Source organism: Armigeres subalbatus, chromosome 3 (genome assembly GCF_024139115.2).
Source record: "Armigeres subalbatus isolate Guangzhou_Male chromosome 3, GZ_Asu_2, whole genome shotgun sequence".
Lineage (NCBI taxonomy): Eukaryota > Metazoa > Arthropoda > Insecta > Diptera > Culicidae > Armigeres > Armigeres subalbatus.
In genome coordinates, this window is record NC_085141.1 from 303,300,706 (window position 1) to 303,315,775 (window position 15,070).

Genomic DNA, 15,070 nt, shown 5'->3' on the forward strand with positions numbered 1-15,070 from the left:
ACTTTTAAACGTAATGGTCGATCGTTATCAAATTCAATAGTGATCAACTAAGCTTTGTCCCCTATCGAATGCAACTTGTTGCGAGAAAATCGGTTGAGAATTACTATATGAAAAAGTGGCTAATATTTTTCGGTTTTCGTGTGCACACACACACACATACACACGGACAGACAAACATTTGTTCAGTTCGACGAGCTTAGTCGATTGGTATATAACATCATGGGTCTCCGAGACTTCTATAGAAAGTTCGATTTTGGAGTGAAATGATAACCTTTCGGTACAACTTTGTTGTACGAGAAAGGCAAAAATTGTGATTTTTTGTAGATTTTTGGATTTTGGAATAAAATCCATCTTATTTTGAATGCCAACATTACGCGAATGGTTCATTAAAACAAAATATGACCCCATGCCAATCGATTAAAATTTTGTCATTTTTTTTGAAAATTTGTCCCAAAAATAATAAAAAAATGTCTTCAATTTTCAAAAAACAGAGCTTGAGCTTGAGCTTGAGCTTGATTGACTGCTCGTAGTTGCTACTCCATTATGACCAAATCAGCTGTTCTTGCACAGGGAACCAACAGATGTTTGCTTGGGACTAGCACACATCTTCAATGTACAAGTACTGGTGATCTCATTTGTTAGGTCATACTGGCGCCTGCCACGTCAGAATGCAAGTCAATGTAGGGAAGGGGGAGGAAATGGTGATGCAATCACTCACCCACTGCAAGCCGAATATACCTCTGCACTTGCCACGAGTTCATGCGGAATTTATTGGAATTTTTGGGTTAGGTTGGAGAGGCAGGGGTCCGTCTTGGTTAACGAGCTGCCAATGTGATAGATAGGAGAAGGTAACTGATGGAATTTCTAATTGGATGTAGGAAACGAGCTCTATAGTTCATTTCCAATTCTAGCAGATTACTGTTAGAATACTCAAGTTGAAGGTATAGGAATAGTAATGGAAACGGTATGGAAGTCCATTTCCAGTTCTAGCGATTGCTAGAACATGAGAAATAAAGAGAAAGATACAAAGTAGGAGAATGGAACGGACCTGGGATTGAACCCACGACCTCCTGCGTATGAGGCAGAAACAGTAGCCATATGACTACCAAGCCCGCTTCTGTCTTCAATTTTCAAAAAACAGAAGACAAAAATATTAAAATAGATTAATTATACAATGTTTTATGTATTTTTGAGTCATTTGATGTCAAACATTTATTGATTTCCGATTTTTTTAAGAACATTTTATAAAATTTCATGAATAAAAGTGTCAAACAGGGTGTCTACTACCTGGAAAAACCTGGAAAACCTGGAATTATCAGGGAATTTTTGACATAATCAGGGAAATTTAAATACCCGGTGATCATGAGTGAAATTCTTTCAAAAGATGAAAAAAATCATTAAAAATGTTTGAATAAATATACCAATCAAATCTATTGAAAATGTAGTGAACGTTGATGGATCGTTGTTCCGCAAAAAAACGTTTTGCCATCTTCAAAAGAATTCCTGGAGAATTTCCGAAGCTATTCTTGGTGAAATCTAGGAATTTATTCGGGACATCAATAAGGGATTACTTTGTAATTTTTTTGTGTATTCCCTCAGAAATTCTTTATGAATGAATATATTAAAAAATACTAAATTAGTTAGGATTTTTCAAAGCAATTCCTGGAGGAACTTCCGAAGGAGTTTCGGGATCAGTTTTCCAAGGAATTTTTCAAAGAAATTACTAGAAGAGTGTCTATAAGAATGATTAGCTATTTTCTCAATTATTTCTGGAGGAATTTCCAAGATGAAGACCGAAAAGAATTCCCGGAGGAATTTCAAAACGAATTTCCGGAAGATTTTTCGTATGGTTTCTTTAAGAAATTCCCGAAAGGGAACCTGAAGGGATTTTCAAAAAAACGACTTAATTCACCGAGTGGTGATACTGCCTTTCTCGATTCCATTTTCTTAATAACTTTTTAACGCAATAATCGATCGTTATCAAATTCAATAGTGATCAACAAGGTTTTGTCCTCTGTCGAATGCAACTTGTTGCGAGAAAATCGGTTAAGAATTACTATATGAAAAAGTGGCTAATGTTTTTCGGTTTTCGTGTGCACACACACAGACATTTGTTCAGTTCGACGAGCTGAGTCGATTGGTATATAGCATCATGGGTCTCAGAGACTTCTATAAAAAGTTCGATTATGGAGTGAAATGATAGCCTTTCGGTACAACTTTGTTGTACGAGAAAGGCAAAAGTGTAAAGTGATTTGTGAAGGGTTTTTGCTAAAGGAATTCTTGAAAGAATAGCCGAAAGAATCCCGAATGGATTTTTCAAAGGAGTTTCTAAAGGTATTCTCGAAGAATTTCCAAAGAATTCTTAAAAGCAAAATTTCCGGAAAAACTCCTCCAGGTGTTTTCTTAAGTTTTCCTCAAGATTTTTCTGAATGAGTTCCTCAAAAATCCCAAGGAATTTCAAAAGAATATCCGAAGTATTTTCCGAAGGTTTTTACAGTAAAGCAGTAATAGAACACTAGTGGCCGTTTGACACTTATAGTACCGATACCTTAGCTGCTAGGTCCAAGCAAACTAGATGCTTACTACAAACTAAATGTTGGTCACGCGAACAGGTATAAGGACGTTAGGCATGAGTACGTTAGGCATAAAGGATGTTAAGCATAAAATGCCCCAAAAATATCCCACGACATTAAGAAGGTATTATGCCTAACGTCATGGACCCAGTAATCTCATATTTTTGCATCAACACATTTCCTGGAGGAGTTTTTGTAAGAAGTTCTGAAGGATTTCTTAAAATAAGAAAAAAGCTGAAATAAAATTCAAAGAAATTTCCGAAAATTCTTAATCAAACTTCCAAAGAAACTCCTAAAAAAAATTTAGAAGAAAATCTGAAGAAATCTGCAAAGTATTTTTTAAAGGTATTTCCGAGGGATTTTCACAAGACATTTTTGAACAAACACCTAAAGGAATTTAAAAAAAATTGTGAAGTAATCGCCAAATGCATCTCTAAGGGAATCTCTGGAACAATTCCTTGAGATGTTTTCTAAAGTTTTAGCAAAGAAATTCTCAAATTAAATCCTGGATGAAGTTCTTAAGCAATTCTTAAAATCCGGAGAATTTTCCGATGGAACCTATGGAGAAATTTTCAAAGGAATACCTGGAAGAATTTCCTATGTGATTCCTGAAGGAATTTTGATTGAATGGCTGAAGCAATTTCTGGGTGAACTTGCGAAGAAATTCCTGGAGGAATTTCTTAAGTAATTTACAACATTGTTTATGTGAGGCTACCAAAAAATTCTTCAAAAAATATTTTTCGCGATATTTACTTTTTTGAATTGATTATTTTGCTGCTAAAATCAATATATGGCACGTTTGTTTTTACCTGGAAATTAATGTAAAACACCTGGAAAAAACCTGGAAAATCAGGGAATTTCGTTTTTACAGATGAGTAGACACCCTGTCACTTTAATTTTTTTGGTGCTCTACTAACGCACTGTTTTCGAAAGTGTTTCCCAAGAAAAAGTAAAACATATGGAAGGTCAAAAAATCCTTCAACTTGAACGACACACAAACAATTTAACAAAATATGTAAATTCTTTAGAGAAACATCGAAACAGAGGGTTTCTCTTGACAAATTTCGCCACTAGACATTGTCTCTAAAAAGCCGAGCCCCCAAGTGTGCACACCGAAATATAAAATTTCAAAACTCCAAACGCTAAGTCACCTTTAGGCGAATATGTTCCGCAGTACACAACAGTGCGTTCAGCCTACGACACACCGCCGCACCAGTCCGGAGCGATTACACAATAACAAATGGCACAACCAGTTGAAGCCAATCTTTTCGCGATTCGTTGCCACACGCACGCGAATAAGTTAAATACGTAGCACTAGTTCTATTGACCGTCGCCGCTGCTGAGGGTTTGTCGAAAGATCCTACTGTGGTCGTTGTCAGTCATAACGACCATCGGAAATCACTAAAAAACCATTTCACACAACACACCTATATTTAGTTTTGTCACTAACGCTCCTCCGGATTTCCTCTTCTTGTCTCGACAACTTTCGACGTCGAACTGCCGTGGCCGTCAACTTTGGACCAGTCAGGCGGTCCAGCGGACGGAACCAATAAGCAACGTAAGTCAATGTTAAGGTGAACCGACACACATAAATCGGTGATGATGTTATGACTCTTTTTACTAAAGAAAACTAATCACGATCTTCGGCGCTGCACTGTAACAAATGATCGCCACTCACTACATCCTATACATAGGCAAGCTCGCACTCTACTGGAAAACGTTTCCTATCTGTACGAAAAACTGAGAAAGAGATTAAGCTTATAATCACGCGATGTGTCCATCCACCGTGAGCGGATTGATCATTTGTGTTCGGAAATTTCACTAACTGCATTCGGTACAACTAAGGGGTCGCGCGGGTTCAAGCACGACTGGCGTTAGGCAAACCTTACGAGTAAATAAGTGGATCGCCAGTTTAAACTTCGCACACCACTCATCTGTGATCTTCACCGAAACACGAAAAACGTCCGTCGCGATTAACTTCCAACTTTGCACTGGGCAAAAATGGCAAACCTCGAACTCGAAGTATCATCAAACCGATCGGGCAACCCAAGTCCCGAAGCGATATCTATATAGGAATTTTACAATCAGACTTAGACCATCATCGAGCGAGCCGACAGACTCAAAAAAAGCAAATCACCACTTCGGCAGCGAAAAGAAACGACGCGTTGTCGATGACGACTGCGCGTCGACGCGGCGCCCGCCATTCATATTCATATATACATACCTACATAAGCGATGCGCGACGCGCGATTATCGCCGCGACCACAAGTCAACCATTTGAACCCTAACGAAGTGTCGATCCGCGCGAACGGCTGAGTGCGCGCGTGCGAAATCATGCCAGAGGCGTGTTGAGACTGCTGCTGTAGTATTCAGTAACCGCTGACGGTATCAGGAATCAGAATGTCGACTCATTTGGGCAGTTCATACTTTTGAAGTGTTCATTATAAGTCAAATATGTATGTATAGCGATTTAATGTGAATTGGCAAGTAAATCATAGAACAAAAATTTTTCCTGTCGGATATTTTTTATTACTGCGACCTTTTTTTTTTATCTACCATATAGGGACACGGCAAGTATTTCCGTCCATCGTCATAGGGGCTAAAACCAACGAATGCAACGTACATTTGCTAGAACTCCACTATAGCAGAACGTTTCTCCTGAGCTTACGATTTGGTATGTATGAGTTTTACAAAAAAGCGTTTTTTTATTGGTTTTCGAGACTATGACGAACAGACGAAAATACCTGCCGTGTCCCTACATAATATATTCCCCTGTGTTTCTAGCTATGTCATCATGGCGTATCACTATTTGAAGTGAGCGCTAATGTTTGACTAACAGCTCCTCCTTGACATGGCTCAGCATTTCGAATGAAATACAATATCAAATTGGGATTTGTTCTACCAACCACAAAAGGCTGCAAAATGGTGGGTTGACATCAAGGAAGGAGCGCCCAACAGAGCTCTGGTCCCCACAAGTTCCTATCTCACGTTTTCACGGATCGTCCAATGACAAAAGACCGCCAGCTAAGGGTTGTGTACTTAGCTGGTAGTGCAGCCTGGGCACTGTTGTCCTTTTTACGTCAGCTAGAGTGAGAAGGTACGCCTCGAACGTCTGTTCACCAGGCGGTGCGGCTCAAACAGCGTCTGCCTGGTACCCAGCGGGTGATTAACGAAATGTTGTATTGCGTCAGCTATACCTAAGGTGGCAGCCCCACCAGCGTGATGTAGGTAACGCGACCCCGGTGAGGTAGATTACTGAAGCCTCTCAAAGACCACGAAAAATGGAGATAGAAGAAAAAGAGAACGTTATTTTTGGCAACCGACCCAGCAACGATATAAGGACTATGATTGGAAATTCGGTACCTGGAATGTCAGGACCCTAAGTGAACCTGGACTCGGGAACTGCACGTCTTCTGGCTCGCGAACTGCAGAAGGTTGGAGTCAACATCTATCACAGAAATTGGAGATGTTTAAGGTAAGTGGTGCCACTCCGTTGCAGGACGGAGTGACCACCACACTGATTGAGGACTATTTGGGCTTCGAAATATCAACAGAGTGGTACTGCCTGCAAAGTACCTGTACAATACCCTGTTGGCAGTATCAAGCCCGGGTAGGTGAGCGTTAGGCACGCTTGACGTGCCGGGTGTTCCATGCCCAAACGATGCACAGGAGGTGCACAAAGTGGAAACAAATGGGAGATGGGGATATTACAACCCTCACGGAGTGAGAGACTGAATGTCAAGAGAGTGGTGCAAGCGAAAGGGACCGAATGTATGAGCGAACACACAAGTTAGATGGTACGTGTGGTCAGAGTGACTGCTTAGGCAGTAGTGTGATCCGGCTGCCAGAGACAGATTGAGTGAAGTCTTGCTAGGCCTGGCAGGAGTGTCGGGGGCAGATACCTCTGCGGCACCTCAGAATTAGGGGACACGAAAGTCTCACTATGACTGGTAGGAGTGTCGGGGGGTTGATGCTCCTGCGGCACCTCAGAAATAGGAGACATGAAAGGGTCTGCCTCGTAGCTGATGTAGGAGCGGCTTAGGAGCCACCAACTTAGGGTCGCCTGCGGCTTGGTAGACAAGTGGTGCCACCCTGTTGGCGGCATGGGGTACCTCCTGCAGGGTACCTGTAAGACTCTTGCAATCATTCGAGCGGCATAGGCAGGTGTCCAGTGTGTCTTGTGCACATGTGGGAGGCGCAATGTCCAATAGTCATCCCACGAAGTATTGCTTAATTGAGGGCCGAGGAAATGACTGGAGAGGTAGGAGTTGGTTTTAGTGGGTCAAGAGTGGTGATTCCATCCCCTTCCTACCTGGATTCGCCTCCCCAGGTGTCTGGTTGCAGATTTCCATCACCTTTGTTAAAAAATAGAGGGATGGCCATCAGTAGCACACCTGGAGACACCCAAATGGTGAAACTTGCAACCAGATAGATCATCATGTTCTGATGGATGGGCGCCATTTCTGGGATGTTATCGATGTGTGGACATTCAGAGGACCGAACATTGACTCTGATCACTACCTCGTTGTAAGTAAAATTCGATCACGGTTGTCAACTGTATTGAACGAAAGATCACAGCGAACGATGCGTTACAATATTCAGCGATTGTCGGCGGAAGCAGTATCGGCTAAGTACGATCTATGCAGCGGTGAGCACAACAGCACGAGAAGTGGTCGGCACTGCACAGAGGCGACCCAGGGCGGGTTGATTCGATGTGGAGTGTCAGAGAGTGACAGACGAGAACAACATTATCAGAAGCCGGATGTTGGTGTCGGAAGCCCGATCGAATAGAGATCGGTACAAGGAAACAAGAGCAGCCGAAAAACGAACCCACCGCAGGAAGAAGAAAGAACATGAAGAACAAGTGATTAGTGAGGCGCAGGAAAAAAAAGGAGCAAAATGATATTAATTGTTTATTCGTCTTCGATTGGATCGTACAGACTACTCTTATTCTAAGTTCCTTATTCTAGATTTGAAACAATACTTGGACACATTAAAATCAAACAAATTACAAACATTATTAAAAGCTCTAAGGCAGGAGCTAAAGGGATTATTGTATCCGTACGTTGTTCGGTGGGTTGGGACAGCGAGTAAATCAGCGTAACGCAGGCTATGGCTAGGTATGCTCAACTGTACATCCACGAGCAAGTCCGGACAGTCTATGTTACTGCTGATGATGTCATACACTACAAGTCTTCTGAAGGTGAGTCGTCTTGTTGAGAGTAGTTCCAGGTTAATTAGCTGACATCGGGCTCTATAGTCAGGTAAGTGCATTGGATCGTTCCACGGTAGGTGCCGAAGTGCAAAACGGATGAACTGCTTTTGAACTCGTTCAATGCGAATCACTTGGGTCGTATGGTATGGCGTCCAAATAGGGGCAGCATATTCTGAAATACTCCTCACAAGTGCACAGTACAGAGCTTTCAAGGTGTAAACATCGGTGAAATGAGCTGCATTCCTACGAATAAATCCAAAAACTGCGAATGCCTTCGCCGTTATTGCAGAAATATGTTCGTTGAACCGCAATTTCGAGTCCATTGTAACGCCCAAGTCACGAATCGACGAAACACGCTCTAGTGCAGCATCGGCAAAAGTATAGCTGTACATTATTGGGGATATGATTCGGCAGAAGGTGATGACTTTACATTTCGCCACATTCACGCTCATTCCGTTTTCATCGCACCAACGGCGGAGTACGTCAATATCAGTTTGAAGAGCAACACAATCCAGCAAAGAGTGTATTACTCTGAAAATTTTGAGGTCGTCGGCGTACAGAAGCTTTGCAGAGGTAAGGCAGTTGGTCAAGTCATTGATATACAGGATAAACAGTAAAGGTCCCAGCACGCTGCCCTGGGGCACACCCGAGGTAATGCTGAAAGTCCTAGACCATGAGGCATCAACACGAACGAAAGCCTTTCTGCCAGTCAGGTATGACATTATCCAATCTGCTATCCATTCAGGGAAACCCAAGTGGCGTAACTTTGCAACGGCATGTTGGTGAGGCACGGTGTCGAAAGCTTTCGAAAAATCTACGTATACGGAGTCCACTTGATTGCGCTTCTCGACTTCACGGAAGAGCGCATTAGAATAGCATAGCAGATTCGTTGTACTAGAGCGTTGAGGAAGAAAACCGTGCTGATGAATTGAAATGAGTGGTTTAACAGCAGATAACAAAACTTTATGAACTAATGATTCAAGAAGTTTTCCAACACAACAAAGAATGGAAACTCCACGGTAGTTTTTTTTTTTTTTTTTTTTCAAAGAGACTTTCAGCCCGAGGCTGGCTCGTCTCCGGCCACGGTAGTTATTAACTTGGGCAAACTTCCAGATTTGTGAATTGGAATCATCGTTGCTGTTTTCCATAGTCCAGGAAACGTTTTTTCACTCAACGATCTGTTGAAAAGTAGTGTTAGTGGAGCCGCTAGTGATTCAGCACAGGCTTTCAGCAGGAAAGGTGTTAGGCCATCCACTCCGGCACCTTTTGAAGCATCTAAATCGCGAAGAGCTTTCAACACTTCTAGGTCGGAGAACAGGAAGGGCGCGAGGTCAATATCGTGCGGTAGAACATTCGAAAAACTACCTGGGTGAGTTTGCGGAGGGTTCACACTGAACACACTCTGAAAAAAGTCGGCGAAGAGGTTCGCAGCTTCATCAGATGTGGTAGCTGTAGTGTCGCCATAAACAACATTGTTCGGAACTTGATTAGCCGTCTTTTGCGATTTGATAAATCTCCAAAACCTGGACGGATTATTTTTAAGATTTGATTGGAGGTCGTCCATATATCTTCGGTAACTGGCATCGAGGAGGTCGTTGTAAGAGGTTTCTACCTGATGGAGGGAAACTCTGTTCCCGTCAGTTTTGTTAGCGATGTACTGTTTGCGTAGCTTCCTCAATCTGTTTCGCAGGTTTCTGAGTTGAGCATTCCACCAAGGCTTGTTATTAACACCTCGATTAATGCGACGACGGCGAGGAGCTATAAGGTGCAATATTTCGTACAGCTTGTCGTAAAACAGCAGTACGTTAGCATCTACTGAGTGCCCATGGAAATGATGACTCCAATCAACCGCAGAAAGCTCTGTATTAAGTGAAGTAAAATCGCACCGCCGAAAGTCGTAATCCATGGGATCCGGTTCCTGGTCAGAATAACGTGGTATGAAGCAGCAGGTGTCAATCTGTAACATCACCAGCGGATAGTGCTCGTCGATTGGTATGAGCAACAGAACGGGCTGAGAGATGGCCATGTTGTCAGAAGTATTTGTGAGAACCAAGTCAAGCAGTCTATTGTTACGGTTAACGAAGGATGGGGTTGACTTGTACCAAACCTCATGTCGAGATGGCTTCGCTAAGGGAAATTTCTTGCTCACTAGATGCGTTAGTTGCCAGATAGCCGTTGATGGCGTCATCGAAGCTCCATTGAAGATGAGGGAGATTATAATCCCCAAGCAGCAGGAAAACGTCATTGACTGATGATTTATCAATTAAGCTTTGCACTGCCGTACAGTGGGTAGCATAAAGCTCGCGGAGGTATTATGAGTCTGTCAATGGCGTGCGGAGAAAGACAGCGCCATCTCCCGTCATGTACAACGACCAACAAGGGAATTTGCTGACAGATAAAACCGAAGTGGCTGCCAGGTGGAAGCAACACTTCGAGACTTTGTTGAATAGTGGAAATGACGGTGCATCGGTGAGCAGAATAAATATTAGCGACGATGGACAAGCTGTGGAGTCGTCTACACTAGATGAGGTTAAAAAGCTGGTAAAAAGCTGAAAAACAATAAGGCTGCGGGGAAGGATCAGCTCCCGGCTGAACTTCTCAAACATGGCAGTGAGCAGCTTTATGAAGTTCGGCACCATATTATGTCGAGAATGTGAGAGACTGCTAGCTGGTAGGACGGCCTCATTTGCCCTCTCTTTAAGAAAGGGCACAGACTAGAGTGCGCCCATTACCGAGGAATAACCCTCCTTAATTCGATGTACAAAATTATGTCCCGTATTCTGTTCAACAGATTGAGACCGCTTGAAGAGTCCTTCGTCGGCGAATACCAAGCAGGTTTTCGTGAGGGCCGATCAACGACGGATCAAATGTTTACCCTGAGACAAATCCTTGATAAATTCCGGGAGTACAACTTGCAGACACATCATCTATTTATTGATTTCAAGGCGGCGTACGATTCAGTGAAACGGAATGAATTATGGCAAATTATGCTTGAACATGGTTTTCCGGCGAAACTGATACGGCTGATTCGTATAACGTTGGACGGATCGAAATCAAGTGTAAGGGTTGCGGATGAAATATCGACGTCATTTGTTACCTTAGATGGATTAAAGCAGGGTGATGCACTCTCGAACCTACTGTTCAATATAGCGCTCAAGGGAGCGATTAGGAGAGCTGGTGTGCAAAGAAGCGGTACCATTATCACAAAATCGCATATGCTCCTGGGATTTGTGGACGATATCGATATTATCGGAATTGATCGCCGTGCCGTTGAAGAGGCTTGCGCCTTTTAAGAGGGAGACAGCGAGGATTGGACTCACGATCAATACCAGCAAAACGAAGTACATGGTCGCTGGCAATCAACGTGGGTTCATTAGTGGTGGTGGTAGCGAAATAGTGCTGGATGGTGAAAAATTTGAAGTGGTAGAAGAATTTGTGTATCTTGGAACATTAGAGACGTGCGATAATGACGTTACCCGCGAGGTGAAAAGGCGTATTGCAGCTGCAAATAGGGCTTATTACGGACTTCGTAACCAGCTTAAGTCCCGTAGTCTGCAAACGAAAACAAAACTCGCGCTGTATACTACTCTGATTCTTCCGGTGGCTTTATACGGCCATGAGACATGGACGTTAAAGGAGGCTGATCGGAGAGCTCTCGGAGTGTTTGAGCGTAAGGTGCTGCGGACAATACTCGGCGGTAAACAGGAGAACGGTATCTGGCGGCGTCGCATGAATCACGAATTGTACCAGGTGTATAAAGGGCTGGATATTATTAAGCTTATACAACACGGCAGACTACGGTGGGCTGGTCACGTTGTTCGTATGCCGGAAGAACGACAAGCGAAGATAATATTTAGTAGAGAACCCGGAAGAGGCCGCAGGCTTCGTGGAAGGCCACGTACACGATGGCTTTTTGCAGTTGAAGAGGACCTGAGGGCGGAATGTCATTACTTGTCATCAGACGAGTTTGTACAATTCCATTTGATTCCTTTATGTGATTTGACAGATACTTATTTCGACCTAACAGTAAGGCCGTCTTCAGTGTCTCGTACTTGTTTCGACTTTTATTATTGTCATTGCATATCACGGAGGATTTTCGGTATTGATTGCGTACATAATTCCCCCATATGAATGAAAGCAAAAATTAGCAAAGCTGTGGGATGAACTTTTGGAATTGACCATTTTCACTGGTATTCCTGATTTCCGATGTATCACAACCAAAAATAAATAAACATACGCGATTTCCACACAGACTCTCTAAGAATTATCGAAATTTAATTTTTACAAACCTCTCGGCTACTTCAACATAGAACATTATTTTTAATCAACCACTGCCGAACAAATTACGCCAAATTTTGACCTCTCAACCGAATGATGGCTGTTTACAATCAACACTGCGAAACTATTGACTTAACAATGTCTCGGCATAACATTAGACAATATTTTCAAAGAACAAACATTACAAATTCAGCAATATAAATTTTAAAATCAAAATTATACATCACTTTACTAAAAAAAACTATTATTTAATCATACTACAGCATTACAAAAACAAACATGTATATGTATATGTACTAGTCTACGTTGGTTGACGAAATAAAATAAATAAACTAATGGGGGATCAAGTGTCCCCATATTGAGGCAATAACTTCAAATCCAAATATCGTAAAACTTTGATGAAATGTTTCATCAGTACATTTTCATCAGTACAGATCATTAATCATATTATGGACTATATTATAATCATATCATCATATTTATGGCTTTGTGCTGTGAAAAAAACGAAAGCATTTCGTCATTGTTATGAAAAGTTCTTCAAATTTTGCGTGGCCAATAAAATTTTTTTTGGGAAAGTCAAAACACACAAACCGGCCTGCAGAATGAATAAGGTTTGTCAATCCAGAAAACAACTCACCACATAAAGGTCATTTGTCTATAGAGGATCTATACTTAAAAATACGAAGAAAACTTCTTTAGTTCTCGCTAAAACAGGGGGTGATCAAGTCTCCCCACCTTCACCTATTGATTTCACAATCACTTCTCCGCTATGGATATTTTCGAAATAAAATGTGGAGCTGTGGGATAAACTTCTGGAATTTATAATTTTAGCGGATGTCCCAAATTTCCCGGAGAACCGGAGCCGTTAACAATGTTAATGTTAATGTCTCAAAAATCAAATGTGAATAACTTTTGGTAGGTCACAGAGGACTTTCACTATTTACTCCCCATTAATTCACCGTTACTACGTGAATGCTAACAAAAATGCTCAGGTCCTGGATCAAATTTTAGGATTAACCTATTTTACGGATGTTTCGGGTTTCTTGAGGACCGTATTATGGTCATTTCGGGCCACAATAGACTTTCACTCACTTGTCATAAGACGAGTTAATACAGTCCCAAGTCGAGTCAAGTACGAGACACTGAAGACGGCCTTACTTTTGAGGTCGAAATACGTATCTGTCAAGATACAATTAAGTGGTGGAATTCAATGGGACTGTATTAACTCGTCTTATGACAAGTGAAGACATTCCACTAAAAAGCTCAAAATAATTTTCTTATCAGACTTTCACTATTGATTGCATTATCAATTCGATGATATAAACAGTTTCTAAATTTGCTTTGAGATGAACTTTTGAATTGACCACTTTTACGAATGTTTCGGATTTCCCGAAGGGCCGTTTGTGGTCATCTCAGAAGACTGAAACAATTTATTGCGTACACAATTTGCCCGTATGTATGGTTACGAATAAAAAAGCAATGCTCTGGAATGATTTTGTGGTATCGGTCCCTTTCGGGAGCATTTGCGGGTTGCAGAAGACTTGCACAATTGTAAAAAGCTCTGAAATGTATTTTTGAAATTGACCACTTTTACGTATGGTCCGGATCTTTCGGATGACCGTTTCGGGAGCTTTTTGGACCACTGAAGACTTTCAATACTGATTACATCCATTATTCGTCAGGATGGATGATTACGAAATAATGCGAATCTCGGGGATTACCTTTTGGAATTGATCATTTTTACGGATGTTCCAAAAAATCGCAAGCTCTGGGATTAACTTTTAGAATTGGCCATTTTACGGATGTTCCCGATCTTCCGGAGAACCATTTCTGGGGCATTTGGAGGTCACAGAAAACATTTACTATTGATTGCCCCCACAATTTGCCAAAATGAATGGTTACGAAAAAATCGCCGAGCTCTGGGATTAACTTTTAGAATTGACCACTTTTACGGATGTTTCGAATCTTCCGGAGGACCGTTTCTGGGACATTTGTAGGTCACAGAAGACTCCACTTATTGATTGTACCCACAATTTGCCAGAATGAATGGTTTTATAAACATCGCGAAGCTCTAGGATGAACTTTTGAAATTGGCCATTTTACGGATGTTCCGGATTTTCCGGAGGACCGTTTCTGGGACATTTGTAGGTTACAGAAGGCTTCAACTATTGATTGCACCCACAATTTGCCAGAATAAATGGTTACAAAAAAAAATCGCGAAGCTCTGGGATGAACTTTTAGAATTGGCCAATTTTACGGATGTTCCGGATCTTCCAGAGGGCTTTCCGATGACCGCTCGAGGGATAAATTTGCCCAGAAATGGAATATACAATATAGCAAATACAGTTAAAATCGTCAGAGCACATATTTGCAAGCAATTTTATGTTTCATAACACGCAACTCGAAAATTTGGTGCCAAATTGAGAAGCTCAAACAGTACCTCTTTAGCACATGTTACCCGGGGACTAGAGTGGTCAATTTAAATGAATCACCTTTCGTTTGGTGCCTAAAGATCGAAAATCGGTTGGAATTTGAGTTTTTGTGATCGAGATGAAATCTTGGGTCCAAATGGACCCCAATGCACAATGTGTAACTTTTTTCTAATGCATTAGGAAGGTTAAGTAGCTGTCCAACTAACCACCCTTTTCCTTTCTCAGCATTCGCAAGGACGTTGCGAGGACAGATTTCGACTATTGCAGAGTGCATTGCTTCTATCTAAGAGATTGTGATTAGTCTCAAATTAATACTTTGGTAACGGATGAAAGTGATGCTACTCTTATACAATAGTCCAGGCTTGAACCACCTACGAATTTGTGCGAATTGCTCAATGATAATGCTAATTCTTATCTCCATCTAATATCTTCATCTCGCGGTTCAAAATTTCTCGTTTTTTTATTAGCTCTTTCCTGCTCGCTCAGTCAGAATAGCAATCAAGTCTCGATGGGAAACCACGATTGGTGGCACATCCGGTTTTTCCCGGTTTTCTCCCTGTTTTCTCCCGATA

The 15,070-nt window shown here is 41.7% G+C and overlaps 1 protein-coding gene across 3 annotated transcripts in view; it reads right to left on the bottom strand.

Annotated features, from left to right (window-relative positions):
* The window catches only part of LOC134225032 (pantothenate kinase 3), a 105,572-nt gene that overhangs the window by 74,464 nt on the left and 16,038 nt on the right, over positions 1-15,070 (bottom strand). The window contains exon 1 of one of the 3 annotated variants that reach the window (XM_062704787.1): positions 4,001-4,179. The exons of the other annotated variants lie outside the window; for them this stretch is intronic. The gene's annotated coding sequence lies outside the window, so the exon portion shown is untranslated. Of the gene's footprint in view, positions 1-4,000; positions 4,180-15,070 lie in introns of those variants that run through there. 3 annotated transcript variants of the gene reach the window in all.